Raw genomic sequence first — 13522 nt, 5'->3', positions numbered from 1 at the left:
AAACCTAGCTCGTGGCCTATATGATCCTACAACCTGGGTTTCAATTCCCTGTCCCTTGCAGTCTTCATCCTCCCCGTATCCATGAACCATTTCTGCGTTCAAGGTAGCAAGATGTGGACAAATGTCCTTTTAAAAAAGGGTGTGCCATAACTGGGTCACTGACTGTGTGACTAATCATGGTTGCCTAGAACCACAGCGACTGTGGCTTCAACTTGCATTGTTGTTTGTAAACCACGAAATGACCCAGCTACAGGCAGGCTCTGGAGCTTGAGGCTCTTCCCAGGCCCCAGACTTGGGGCCTCAGGAATCCAGCCTCCTCAGAGACCCTCTCGGCCAGGTCTTTGCAGGCTCCAGTCTCAGAAAAAACATTGGCAACAGGCCCTCTCTGGTCCCACATCCATTTAGCAACACTGAATTCAAATGAGAAAAAAAGGGGCCTAGAATAAGTTTCAAGATTTTTCTTTTAAAGGAAAGGGAACAAGGAAAAGGACTTCCCCCAACTTACTGTGGGGTCCTTTGTTGTCCCTATCATTTACTCACTTATTGCACTAAGACGTGAGAAAATCCATAAATCTTTCCCCAATCATGACAGCAATTTAAAGAATTTTCAGAACAGAAGCAGCCTTTGCCAAAGGGTCCCCCCCCCCAATGCATCCTGAGTTAGGAGCACCTGAGATTGCCTGGCTGCAATGCTGGGGTCAGTGCCAGGTCGGGGTGCAAGGGGGAGCAATTAACCCCTTTCTTGCTTGCTTACCATCAACATTTCTGCGACCCTGCAGTGCTAAAAAACCACTCAGGGCCCAGAGGTTTAGTTACAAATGAGGAAAAGGACTGGTATTAATAGTGAGAGCAGCGAAGGATCTGTTCTCACGGCTTTTCAACGGGAACCTCCCACCCCAGCTCTGCAAAAAGAGGGTTTTATCCTACCTAGTTGGGTGACGCTAGAGGAAGGTCCGCAAGGGACCCGCCAGCTCCTCCAGCCCCGCCCCCTTACCTGGGCTCCTCTTACCCCCGAGCAAGGCCTCAGGTGGAAACACTTTTTTCTTTCTTATCACAAGAATTCTACAAGGTAACTACTGTCTTGGGGAGGGGAAGCCGCGTTGTCTCCGAAAGCACAGACGGAAGCAACAAATGGGAAAAAAACACAGGCCAGGCTTGTGAAATCCCAAACCGGACTGGTAAGAACAACATCATAAATTATGGATCTCCCCAAGCCGCCTCCGGCCAGGCCCTGTGCGGGGCGTCTCCAGGGACTCGCAGGGCGCGGGTGTCCTCAGTGGTCCGGGTATGCGGTTGGCAGGGGCCACTGAGGGCCCCGCGGGGCGACGAGTCCAGGGCCCCCCGGGACCCACGGGACGGCGACCCCGAGCCGGCCGAGCCCCGATCGCCTTTGTTGGCGGGGATTCCCGAACGTGGGCCGGGCCTGGAGACTGCAGGGGCGCGCGGGGCAAGCAGGTGCGGGGGCGGCGCGGGGGCCCCGAGCGGCCGGCGACAGCTGCGCGAGGGCGCGGGGGCGGAGGCAGGCGTCACGCGCGGGACGCCCATCTGGCCCGGGTCCCCTCCCGCGTCCGCGGCGGGAGGGACAAGTCAAGGTCAGCGGCGGCGGCGCGCGGTGGGCGCCCAGACCGGGGCCTCGGTCGCGCCCGCCCAGCGCCCCGCCGCCAGCCCCGGGCGCCCACCTTGCCCTTTGTCCTTCCTGCCGAGCAGCTGGGCCGTGACCCCCGGCAGCCTCGGAGCCGGCGGGATTAAAGGAGCCTCCGCCCTGCGGAGAAACTACAACTCCGACCCCCCCCAGCCCTCAACCACCCCACCTATTGTTTTGTTTTTGTTTTGTTTTCTTGGCAGCATTTCAACCACTCCTCGTAAGGTGGGCAACCCCCACCCGGTCACATTTAAATGTGTTTGTGTGCCAGACCAGCCTGCTGTTACACTCTTTCAGCTCTGCAACCCGCACCGCAGACACAATGAATTAGGAGATTAAAGTTACCGAAAACCCACTCATTCTGCAGCTCTATTGACCAACGTGTAAAGGGGCTTTGTGTGTGTGTGTGTGTACGACACAGAGACACACACAAGCCTCATAGTTGTTCTTCTGTAATTTGTCTTCAAATATGCTTTTTTTTTTTAATGACGCTGATGAAAGGTCAATTATGAGACTCAAAAATAAGCCACCTTCTCTAGTAAGCTCCCACTCCGAGAGTTGGGGTTCTCCTGGGGCAGAGAAAAGGGAACGCCAGATCAAGCCGGGTTGGGTGTGAGTTAGGCCCTGGAGAAAATTGCTGGCAGAGGAAACGTGCGGGGCGGCTTCCTGGATTTCTGCTGCAGGAAGAAACCACCAGTGGGAGGGAGGGAGGGCAGCAGGGGAAGGGCTAGGGAGGGGCGGGGGAGGAGGGAAGGCTGGAAGGAGGGACGGGGCTCCTCCAGGCCGCGGGGGGAAGGGCGGGGTGGACGGGGAGGCCGGGCTGTCTTTGTTTGGCTCTGGTGGGCAGGGGCTGGGCCCCGGGAACGGGAACGCGCCTGGGAGCGCCTGGGCGGTCAGCTGCCCGGCGAGGTACCAGCTGGCACCTGTGCCTGAGAAAATCGCGCTCGAGCAGCATCTTTGTTTAGCATCGGAGCACTGCGGAGGTAATTGCTGCCGGGTAAAAAACGGAGGAGCCGGTAACTGAAACCCCCGGCCCCTTGGCTTATCAAACTCCCAGGTTACAAGTGCGATTTCCAGCCAGGTTTGGAGGCCGCCTCCCACAAAGCTGTGAGTCTGTGACTCTAGATTCAGTAGCGTGGAACCAGTTCCCCGGAGGCTCCGTTCCAGGTATCCTCTTAGCTCAGAGGTCAAACTAGGGTCAGAGATAAAATGTCATCACGAAAATTTTTCTAATCGCCAAAGCAGTGCTACTTTAAAAACTAGAACCGTCCTTTTTATCTGGAATTAAACCGGTGGAATAAGGGGAAGGGGACTTTGGTCTTCAAATAACAGTAATTGCCTCCACGGTTAGTTGTTGAGCTCTTTTTATGTGTCAGACACTATGGAAGCACTTTGATGAATTCTCTAAGTCTTCACAGCCTTAAAAGGAAGACACTTACCACACCATTTGATAGATATAAGACTGAGCCTTAGAGAGGCCTGCGAGGGTCCACAGGGTTACTCCTAGCTCACCAGTCCTGCCCATGCCTGGAAGGTGAGAAGATAGCCATCATTATTCACGCTCAGGCTTGTACCACTCTTTGGGACCCCCGAGGATTATAGCCCACCAGGCTCTTCTGTCCATGGGATTTCCAGGCAAGAGTACTGGAGTGGATTGCCATTTCTTTTTCCAGGGAATCTTCCTGATCCAGGGATCAAACCCGCATCTCCTGCATTGGCAGGCGAATTCTTTACCAGTGAACCACCTGGGAAGCCCCGAGGAGAGGAGATGGCCAGGAGCACTAGAAGCCCACCAGAGAGCAAGTTGAATGGAGAACACACATCCTGATTTTCTGTAGCCAACACAGGTCCTTTCCTGAAGCTGGAGATGTAGCACAGAGAGGCTGGTTCTCCAAACACGCATTCTCCCCACTCATATCCTCGTTCAGGTCAGAAAGTGAAAGTGAAAGTCAGTCACTCACTCTTTTCGATCCCATGAACTATACAGTCCATGGAATTCCCCAGGTCAGAATACTGGAGTGGGTAGCCTTTCCCTTCTCCGGGGATCTTCCCAACCCAGGGATCAAACTGGGGTCTTACGCATTGCAGGCAGATTCTTTACCAGCTGGGATTCTTTACCACAAGGGAAGCCCTCGGGTCAAAAGCAGACCTCACAGGAGCCAGTTTGCATTTCTGAAAAATAGTGTTTTCAATAAGTGGCTTCTTTTATAGGTTGGTATAATAATTTAATTAGTGAAAAATGTTTCACGAACTTTCTTCTTAAAAAGTTGACCTTCAACACATGCAGCTAATTATATGGACAATCATAAACAGTTTAGGAATCAACGTTGGCTTTGAGACTCAGTTAGGTGGATAAACTCATGGCCCAGCTCCTGACTTAATTCTTTTTGGCATGATAGTGACTAAAATCAGAGAGGACATTTAACTTTAGGTGTACATTTGAATGTATAGCATCAGATTATGATGTCAAACTGAAGCATTATTGCTATTAACACTGGAAATAATTGCTAATAGCAATCAATCACATCAACTAGACAGTTACTTTGTGTCAAGTATTGCACCAAATGCCAAACATTCATTATCTCATTTAATGCTTACAAAAGAAACTGGCTTCCACCCCTTGCCCAGTCTTCACACAGCAGTAGCCAGAGAGCTCCTTTTAAAATGTGCTCATGCATGCTCAGTCACTCAGTTGTGTCCACCTCTTTGCAATCCCATGGACTGTAGCCTGCCAGGCTCCTCTGTCCATGGGATTTCCTAGGCAAGAATACTGGAGTGGGTTGCCATTTCCTCCTCCAGGGCTTTTTAAAATGTGAATGAGGTCAAGTGTGGCTCTTGAGTAAAGTCCTCCAGGGGTCTCCCAGAGTGCTCCAGAACTGAGCTCTGAGTGCTTCCCATTGCCCCCAGCACTGTCCTCCAACCCAGAGGGCGGTGTTCAGTTTCTCCAACCTTCAAAATCATCTGTACCCAAGGGCCTTTGCACATGCTCCTCCCTCCACCTGACCTAGCTAAATTTTTTTCACTCTTCAAATGTCCCTGCCTCACAGACCTTTTTTCAAACAAATCACTCTGTTTTCCTTCATCACGCTTAACATCAATTGCTTTTTTGTTTGCTTACTTATTCCTTTTTCTCCCTGAGCAACAAAACCCAGCAGGATGGATGGGACACATGTTCAATGTTGCTCTCAGACCCATTCTGACACTTCCGGGATGCGCAGTGTTATTCGTCGAATTAATCAGTAGAGAAGCACCCTCACAGGAAGATACTATTATTACCCTCACTTTATACATGAAGAGGTGCAGGGTGTGAATAACTTCCCAAAAGTCCTATAGCTGAAATGGGGCGATGGCTGTTTCAGTTTACGAACTTCAATTGAAACCGAAAAACAAAATGACGAACACAGTTGACCATGAGGAACTGTTAAGACCAAACTGGATTCTATAGAAGAGGGACTCGGAGCTGTTTAAATTTACAGAAGGGCACTATCTCCAAATACATTAGAGATGAAGCCGTTACCTTGCACACCTACACCAGCCACACAGGTTAATATTAAAATGTTCTGTGGCTTCTGATGCGGTGTTTCCTGCTATTCTTTTTTTTTTTTTTTTTAATTTTCAAAGTATTTGAGGATTCAGACTATGTCTCTTCAAATCGCATGGGCTGACGGGCGTTCCATCCAGTCATTTCTGCTCTTACCTACGGAAACCAGCAGAATGTGGTTTTATTTCACAATAGTAGGAGACAAATGGAGCCACAAACCCAGTGACCTGTTCTTCTAGTGCACGGGTTCTGGGTCCTCAGATTCCACCAACCTCACATCAAAAATATTCAGGGGAAAGAAGAATTCCAGAAAGTTTCAAAAAGCAAAACTTGAATTTGTTCCACGTAGGCAGCTATTGACATAGTATTTACATTGTATTAGGTATTATAACTACTCTACTGTGCTTTCATCGCTTAGTCGTGTCCGACTCTTTGTGACCCCATGAACTATAGCCCACCAGTCTCCTCTGTCCATGGGGATTCTCCAGGCAACAATACTGGAGTGGATTGCCATGCCCTTCTCCAGGGAATCTTCCCAACCCAGGGATTGAACCCAGGTCTCCCATATTGCAGGCGGATGTTTTACCATCTGAGCCATCAAGGAACCCCTATAACTACTCTAGAGAAGTTTAAAGGAGGATGTGCATGAGTGTGTGTGTGCTGTTTTATATAAAGGACTTGAGCATCCTTAGACACCCTGAGACCGACCCAGACAGATACCAAGGGACCTGTACAGTAAGTCCCCTGCGTATGAACTTTCAAAGATGTGAATGTTCCCCTGTATGCCAGCTGTTGTATTGTACTACTGTACTTTTCAAGGTAGTGTACTGTAAGATGAAAAAATGTTTATTTTTTATGTATTGTTTGTGTGAAAAATATTATAAACCTATTACAGTACAGTACTGTATAGCTGATTGTGTTAATTGGGTATCTAGGCTAACTTTGTTGAACTTAAAAACAAACTGGACTTACAAACATGCTCCTGGAACTCAGTGTGGTCGTATGTAAGGGACTTAGCATACTTTAAAATTTTTGAAGAAATCATCAGAAGCCCTCACCCAAGAGAAAAGCTAAATTCAAAAAGAGGAGGGGCTGCTTCATTCTAAAATTGCTGGAGTCCCTTCAATATTAAGGATTCACTGTTTCTGCAGACAGTAAGGAACTGGCTTTTTTGTAACGAGGAAGATGTCCTTGGTCTTATCTTTTTGTTGCTTTCACAGCTGAGAAAACCCTGCAGATCCCCCTGAGGAAGTGTACCCAGGTTCCAGCCAAGCCCTGTACCCTGCACATGTGGTACTTCCCTTCAGAGAATTGAAGTTTTCTGTTTCCTTCCGGGGGGAACTGTAGATGCTCCGTAGGAAAATACAGGAATTCGATTCACAGGGAACAAAACATGACAAGTCCAGAGGGAGGGGGAGATTTTCCTGCAGTGTATGAATTTCCCTGGTTTCACATGACACTGTGTATGGTTTATAACTCACGTACCACAGGGGGCTGAAAATTGTCGTTTCCTGGCCCCTCCAGTGGTGGTTTTCCAGTGGGGAGGGTGTTCTGACTAACCAATGCTGGTTTTTTTTGTTTTTTTTTTTAACTCTTGAGTCTTTGTGTTTGTGAAAGAAAGCCAACCTGTGCTTGCAGGGGGAGGGGATGAGAAGGTGAGCTGCAGAGAAACAATCTAGAGTTGATCTTATTATCAATCATCTCTGCCTGTTGTGAGAGTTTTAACAAGAAAAGTCTACCCACACATACTGGCATTGATATGCATGTTGCCATGTTACTTAGAGCCTAAAGTGAGATGTCATCTTTCTATCAGAGAGGTTTTTAATAGAAATATTCAGACTACATTGAGATTTTTCAGAGAACTTTGTCATCAAGAATCTAAACTTGACTGTGAAATCATAGGGGAGAGAGATTGTATGCACTGTCAGTGGTTTTAAGTGCACAATTTTGTTTTCACTGGTTCACTTCATCTTTCATATGTTGAAGCGTGTGTGTGCGTATGTGTGTGTTGAGGGTGGTGTTTGTGAATCTTGAGCTTCTGTGCAACATGCATTTGCCGTTATACTTAAATGATTCTGAAATTCAGCAAAGGTAGGCAAGGTGAACCTTCAGTTTGCTCTGGTTTCTTTACCTTTTTATTTTGTATTGGGGTATATCCGATTAACAATATTGTGATAGTTCCAGGTGGACGGCGAAGGGACTCAGCCATACATATACACGTGGGTATGATTTCTTCTCTTTGGTGTGGCGGTTGTAAAAATTGCCTGTACATGCAGGCAACATCGAGACCAGCTCAGTCCTTCAAGAAGGCCCCCTGTGACACGGAACCTCAGTTCTCAAGGTGCGATCAGCTGTCTGTAGAAATGACAGGCTCTCCGGGGTGGCCAGTGAATGTGCGGCTTACAGAAAGTTGACAGGGCCAGTCCCTCGAAGTGACAAGCCCACTTCTCAGGAAGGTAACATCAAGTCACTGAAGAAGACCAATCTCAAGGAAGTCTCTACCAAGGTGAAACAATCATCACGGGGACTTCTAGATCCAGAGATTGTCACTGTCTCCTTAGTATTGTTGGGAGAAAGTGGGAAGAAAATGACTTGACCGATGAGTAATATGCGCTCAGGGATCGATGCCCTAACACTGGGGATCAGAGCAGGAAGGGCAGACGTCAGAGCCTCGTGTTGTACGTATTCTTGACCATGTGGTTGGCATGCTGTGCATTAAATATGAATTAGCTGAACTCTGGGTTGACATGTCAGTTTCATGTGGGTTTTGATTAAGCAAGAGGCAGTTAGTTCTAGGGCTTCCCATCTGCCTTCCAGTATAGGAAACATAGGTTCAATCCCCAATCCGGGAAGATTCCACATGGCTTGAAGCAACTAAGCCCATGGGCCCCAACTTCTGAGCCCATGTGCTGCACTACTGAAGCCCGCACGCCCTACAGCCTGTGCTCCACAACAAGAGAAGCCACTGCAATGAGAAGCCCGCGCACCACGGCTAGAGAATGCCCATGCAGAGCAACAAAGACTCAGCACAGCCAAAAATAAATAATTTTTTTTAAGAAGCAGTTCTAAGCCCACTCTTCCAGGTGACCTAACTAATCATTTCTTGCTCTGAGAAGCTTGGGACCAGACTGGGGACCCATCAGGGTACTGTCCCTGGGAATCCAACCACCTAGCCAACTAGCCCCCAGATGATTTGTCCAGCATCTCTCTAACCGAGAGAAGAGAGGGAGGGAAAGTACCTTTCTCTTCCCAACACCTCAGCCCACAGCTGCGACCCTGACATTTGATACTTTTCACATTGATTCATAACTGCTAATCAAAAAGCAGTTATTTTTCAATAATCTGGAAACAGACACCCCAAAGTCAGAGTTCCTAGGGCTTTTCCCTCCAAGAATAAAGGTACGAATAAAAATTTTCTGAATATAGGTAACTATTTCTATCGGGGCAAGAAGCCTGGAATATTTTCCTAAAAGATGAGAAGAAATTCCATGCTTGAAATCATGAGGTACACTGAACTCAGAAAAAGGCATCTTAGGAAGTAGAAGGGTGAATCAGTGAATGAATATGGTGCCATGCAGACAATGAGAAAATGAGCGGTAATGTGATCTCATTGCTTTGTGGGGGAGACGCTGAGTTGTTCACACCGACTTTTTTTTTTTTACTGCTGGGGGAAAGCCACATATGTTGCAATTCTGCCAAGCAGCCTAGAGACAGTGAAGTCAGGGGTCCAGAGAACACCCTGGCCCCACCTGTAGGTCCGTGCTGGCCTCCAAGCCTCCCTCATCAGCATCAACTTACTCAGGTGATTCTTCAATTTACCTGAAGGCATTAGACTCACGTAAAAATCTAGATGAACTGAACTCATAAAGTGATAAGTAACGCAACTCTGAGAGCCTATTAGAGGGGAAAATTGAAAAGGTTGCAGCCAATTATTAATAAGACAGGTGAACATGAGATGTCTGGAGAAGGGCTTGGGCCACAAGAAACAGATCGCCGATGTGAAAGTGCTTGGAGCAGCCACCTGGCAGCCCTGGGGATGGATCTAGCCAGGACAGGAGGTGTTTTGATAATCTTCAGGGACTTAAAAAAAGGTAAGACAACATAAAATCAAGATTTTCTTTTTACATGTAGAAAAATCTGCATTTTGATCCTCTCTGTCTCACACACTTACAAACAAAACTCACTGTTCAGTTCAAGTCCACTCACCTGCATCATAAAAAGCAGGATAAAGTGATTGATCTCATCTGAATTACCAAAAAGGTTTGCTTTTAGGAAAATGAAATGACCATTCTTCAGTGAAGAGGGCCAGGATGCCCGTAAGACAGGCAGGAGGAGCCCAGGACACAAAATTTAAGGAGGTACTTGCTGTGAAGCAAGTGCAGGGCTGGCACTTGAGAGGAAGAAGGAGGGCTTCCTTAAATTCTGGGCTTGTGCCTCCCTCTGGTTCTGGGCCACTAGCAATCACCGTGGGGTGGGAGGAATGCTATCAACACATACCATGAAGTCTCTTCCACTTAAATAAAATCAGAGAAATATTGTTGCTGTTCAGTTGCTAAATCGTGTCTGACTCTTTGCAACCCCAAGAACTGCAGCACGCCAGGCTTCCCTGTCCTTCACTATCTCCCAGAGTTTGCTCAAATTCATGTCCGTTGAGTCATTGATGCCATCCAACCATCTCATTTTCTTCTGGTCCCTGCTTCTTTTGCCTTCGATCTTTCCCAGCATCAGGGTCTTTTCTAATGAGTCACCTCTTTGCATTAGGTGGCCAAAGTATTGGAGCTTCAGCTTCAGCATCAGTCCTTCCAATAGGATATTCAGGGTTGATTTCCCTTAGAAGCATTGGTCTTCCCACTTTTATTATATTTTAGATTTCAAGCTATAAAACTCTAAATTTGAACCCCCTGACTCCACCCCCTCATCTAAGAACATGCTCTTAGAAGCTTTTAGAAGCTTCTCCCAGGACTGCAATCTGTGGTTTGATAAGGTTGCTTCTTGCCACTATGGAAACCCAACCACCAAGTTCTGCACTCCCTGTACATATGGAATAGCTGAGCAATGTCTTTTTTAACCTTCATTTTCCTAAAAACATCATGTGGTCACCCTTCAGCCCCTCTCAACCCTTTTCACCTTTTCTTATCAAACCCATTTTCCTTTCGTCATTGAGATGGTAAGTTTCTAGTTTCCATTTAGACACTTATACCCAACAGTGGTATCACCTAGGATGTCAAGAAAAAAAAAAAAAAACCACTCTTTACAGCCGATACTGTTTTAGGTTTATATAGTGTACACTAGAAACCATAGTAGGGGGAAATACTGAATGTAATCTTTAGCCACAAAGCTCTGATCACTGTGCTGAGCAAAAAAAGTCAAAGATTGTGCCTTCTACAGAGGCCCCTTGATCTGTAACACTGCGCAGCTCTGTTATCTTGGCTGAAGATTTCAGGGAAAGGGATCTGACCTGAAGGAAATGAGCTGTGGGGGCTGCTTGGTGGCTATGGGGTGTCCTGATATGACAACACTGCTTTGTATGACCCGCTGGATGAGATGCTAACAAGCCCAAACAGGTAACTTTCAGGGAACTATAGTGTGAGCTGTTTTTTGTTTGTTTTTTTTTTTTTTTAAGACATAACTACAGATCAAACCAGTCAATTCTAAAGGAAATCAACCTGAATATTCATTGGAAGGACTGATGCTGAATTTGAAGCTCCAATACTTTGGGCACCTGATGCGAAGAGCTGACTCATTAGAAAAGACCCTGATGCTGGGAAAGATTGAGGGCAGGACAAGGGGACGACAGAGGATGAGATGGTTGGATGGCATCACTGACTCATGGACATGAGTTTGAGCAAGCTCCAGGAACTGGGGAAGGACAGAGAAGCCTAGCATGCTGCACTCCACAGGGTTACAAAGAGTCAGACTTGACTGAGCAACTGAACAACAAACAGTGGAGTGAGAAGGCATGGACAGAAAGCCAGAGAAGGAAGTAAACAGAAGGCATGAAGGCGTGGAAGTTTGCTGTTGTTCCGTCACTAAGTCATATCTGACTCTTTGCGACCCTATGGACTGTATCACGCCAGGCACCTCTGCTTTCCACCATCTTCCAGAGTCTGCTCAAATTCATGCCCATTGAGTCAGCTATGCTGTCTAACTATCTCATCCCCTGTGTGGAAGTTGGGAGGCAGCAAAGCCATGAGGCACTGGAATCTGGGAGGGCACGGGGAGGAGGATGGGAGGGGAGACCAGATGGCAGTGACAGGAGAGATGGAAGCGACTGGGGACAAGGAGAGGGGGACCGGGGCTGTGTCTGCAGTGATCATCCCCTGTCCTTTCTTCAGGTATGATCACCCCTGAAACACTTTCCTCACCCCCATCCTGTGGTTCTGCAACTGCAGGACTGGCCAATCAGAGCATCCCATTCTCCTCGCTGCAGGGACCAGTGTGAGGATGGGCCTGCGAGTCAAACCAGGTCAGTGAGGCAAATGCACTGGCTCCCAGGAGCAATACTAAAACTGCAAAGAGTTCTCTTTGCTGCAGTTGTGAAGTCAACCTTGCCAGGAGCCACCCTATGGAGAAAGTCGGTCCTGATGTGAAATCAGCCAAGGGGTCGATGGTAGGGAAGTCTGGGCCACAGAAGTGAGGCCCACCGCTCTCTGCCACAGATGGGGCGTCCACAGGGTGCTGATGGCTTGACACCTGCTTCCAGGGACAATGGCATAGCTGGGCTCTGCTAGGAAGGACCAGCCTGCGTCCTGTCTGGTGTGCACTGTATGAACCTGACACCAAGCTTGCTGAAAGAAAGAAGCTGGGCATGCAGTGGCTTCTTAGCAGGCGATAGTTATTATCACCAGGACGTGACGCAGCCCTCGTCTCCAGTGGAGTCCCCTCTCTAACTCTCAGGGCAAAGTCACAGATTTTCAGAAGGACCCTCACAAGCCCTTTAGGAAGCTGCCACACTGAAAGGCGTTTCTCCCAGGTCCAGTACGTCAGATTCTCCTCGATTCTGGACAGATCTCTGCTTCCTCGGCATTTACCTGTGAGCACTTGTGGGGAGTCCATCTGTTTAAATGCCAGAGTGACAGAGATCAGATCACCAAGGCATGTGGCAGCTGAGACCCCCGAGAGAAAGACAGACTTCTGCTACCCATTTCAGCCTCACTGAGTGGACAGACAGACAACACTGCTTGCAGTGTCATGCTGATATTCTGCACTCCCCAACACCACATTTTTTTTCCTTTTTGACCTTTATTGTCAAATTCACGAAGGCACATACGCACGTGGCAATTACACTACAATATTACAGTCTGTTCCCGGCTAAGTCATCACCATCAAATCACATACTACGTGGGTCAGCACCCAGATGTGAACTGCCAGGTCCATCTAGCTGGAAAATGCTTTGACATTTGGGTTACCTTTTCCCCAACACATGACTAAAGCTGAAGAGGGCATATTTGGAAAGCAAATTTTGTGGTAATTCTAAGATAGCTCTTGAAAAACTGTATGAGGATACCTCAAACAATTAAAAACAGAACTATCATATGATCCAGTAATTCCACTCCTGGGTATTTATCCAAACAAAAGGAGAACACTCACTGGAAAAGATATCTACAACTCTATGTTCACTGCAGTATCATTCACAATAGCTAAGATATAGACGCAACCTAAATGCCCATCAACAGATAATTGGCATACATATATGTGTGTATGTACTTGTGTATTTATACATGTGTACATCATGGAATGAAGTCCTCTGATGGCTCAGATGGTAAAGAATTTGCCTGCAATGCAAGAGACCCAGGTTCGATCCCTGGGTCTGGAAGATCCCCTGGAGAAGGAAATGGCAACCCACTCCAGTATTCTTGCCTGGGAAATCCCATGGACAGAGGAGCCTGGCGGGCTACAGTCCCTGGGGTTGCAAAGAGTTGCACACAACTGAGCACGCACACATACAGTGGAACATTACTCAGCCATAAAAAGAATGAACTGTTGCCACTTGTGACAACATAGATGGACTTTGAGGGTATTATGCTAAGTGTAATAAGGCAGACAGAGAAAAATAAATATTGCATTTTTGCACTTAAATGTGGAATCTAAAAAGAAAACAAACAGAAACAGAGGTATCCATACAGAGAACAAACAGGCAATTGCCAGAGGGAGGGGGTGGGTGTATGAGAGAAACAGGTAAGAGATATTAGGAGGTACAGACTTTCAGTTAGAAAGCAAATGAGTCGTGAGTATGAACTGTAGAGTGTAGGGTTATAGTCAACAATGGCATCGTATCTTTGTATGATGACACAACACCTAGACTTACCACGGGGCTCATTCTGAAATGCAGAGAAATA

General features: G+C 47.4%; 1 long non-coding RNA gene across 1 annotated transcript; it reads left to right on the top strand.

Annotated features, from left to right (window-relative positions):
* The first annotated feature begins 952 nt into the window (after positions 1-952).
* On the top strand, positions 953-9740 carry LOC138446204 (uncharacterized). The gene is made up of 2 exons (XR_011259231.1): positions 953-1178; positions 7368-9740. It is a non-coding gene; the product is annotated as an uncharacterized lncRNA (long non-coding RNA).
* Positions 9741-13522: the final 3782 nt, after the last annotated feature.

The sequence above is a fragment of the Ovis canadensis genome, chromosome 9 (assembly GCF_042477335.2).
Source record: "Ovis canadensis isolate MfBH-ARS-UI-01 breed Bighorn chromosome 9, ARS-UI_OviCan_v2, whole genome shotgun sequence".
Lineage (NCBI taxonomy): Eukaryota > Metazoa > Chordata > Mammalia > Artiodactyla > Bovidae > Ovis > Ovis canadensis.
The sequence above is the reverse complement of the archived record's forward strand: the minus strand, read 5'-3'. Positions and strand labels throughout refer to the sequence as shown.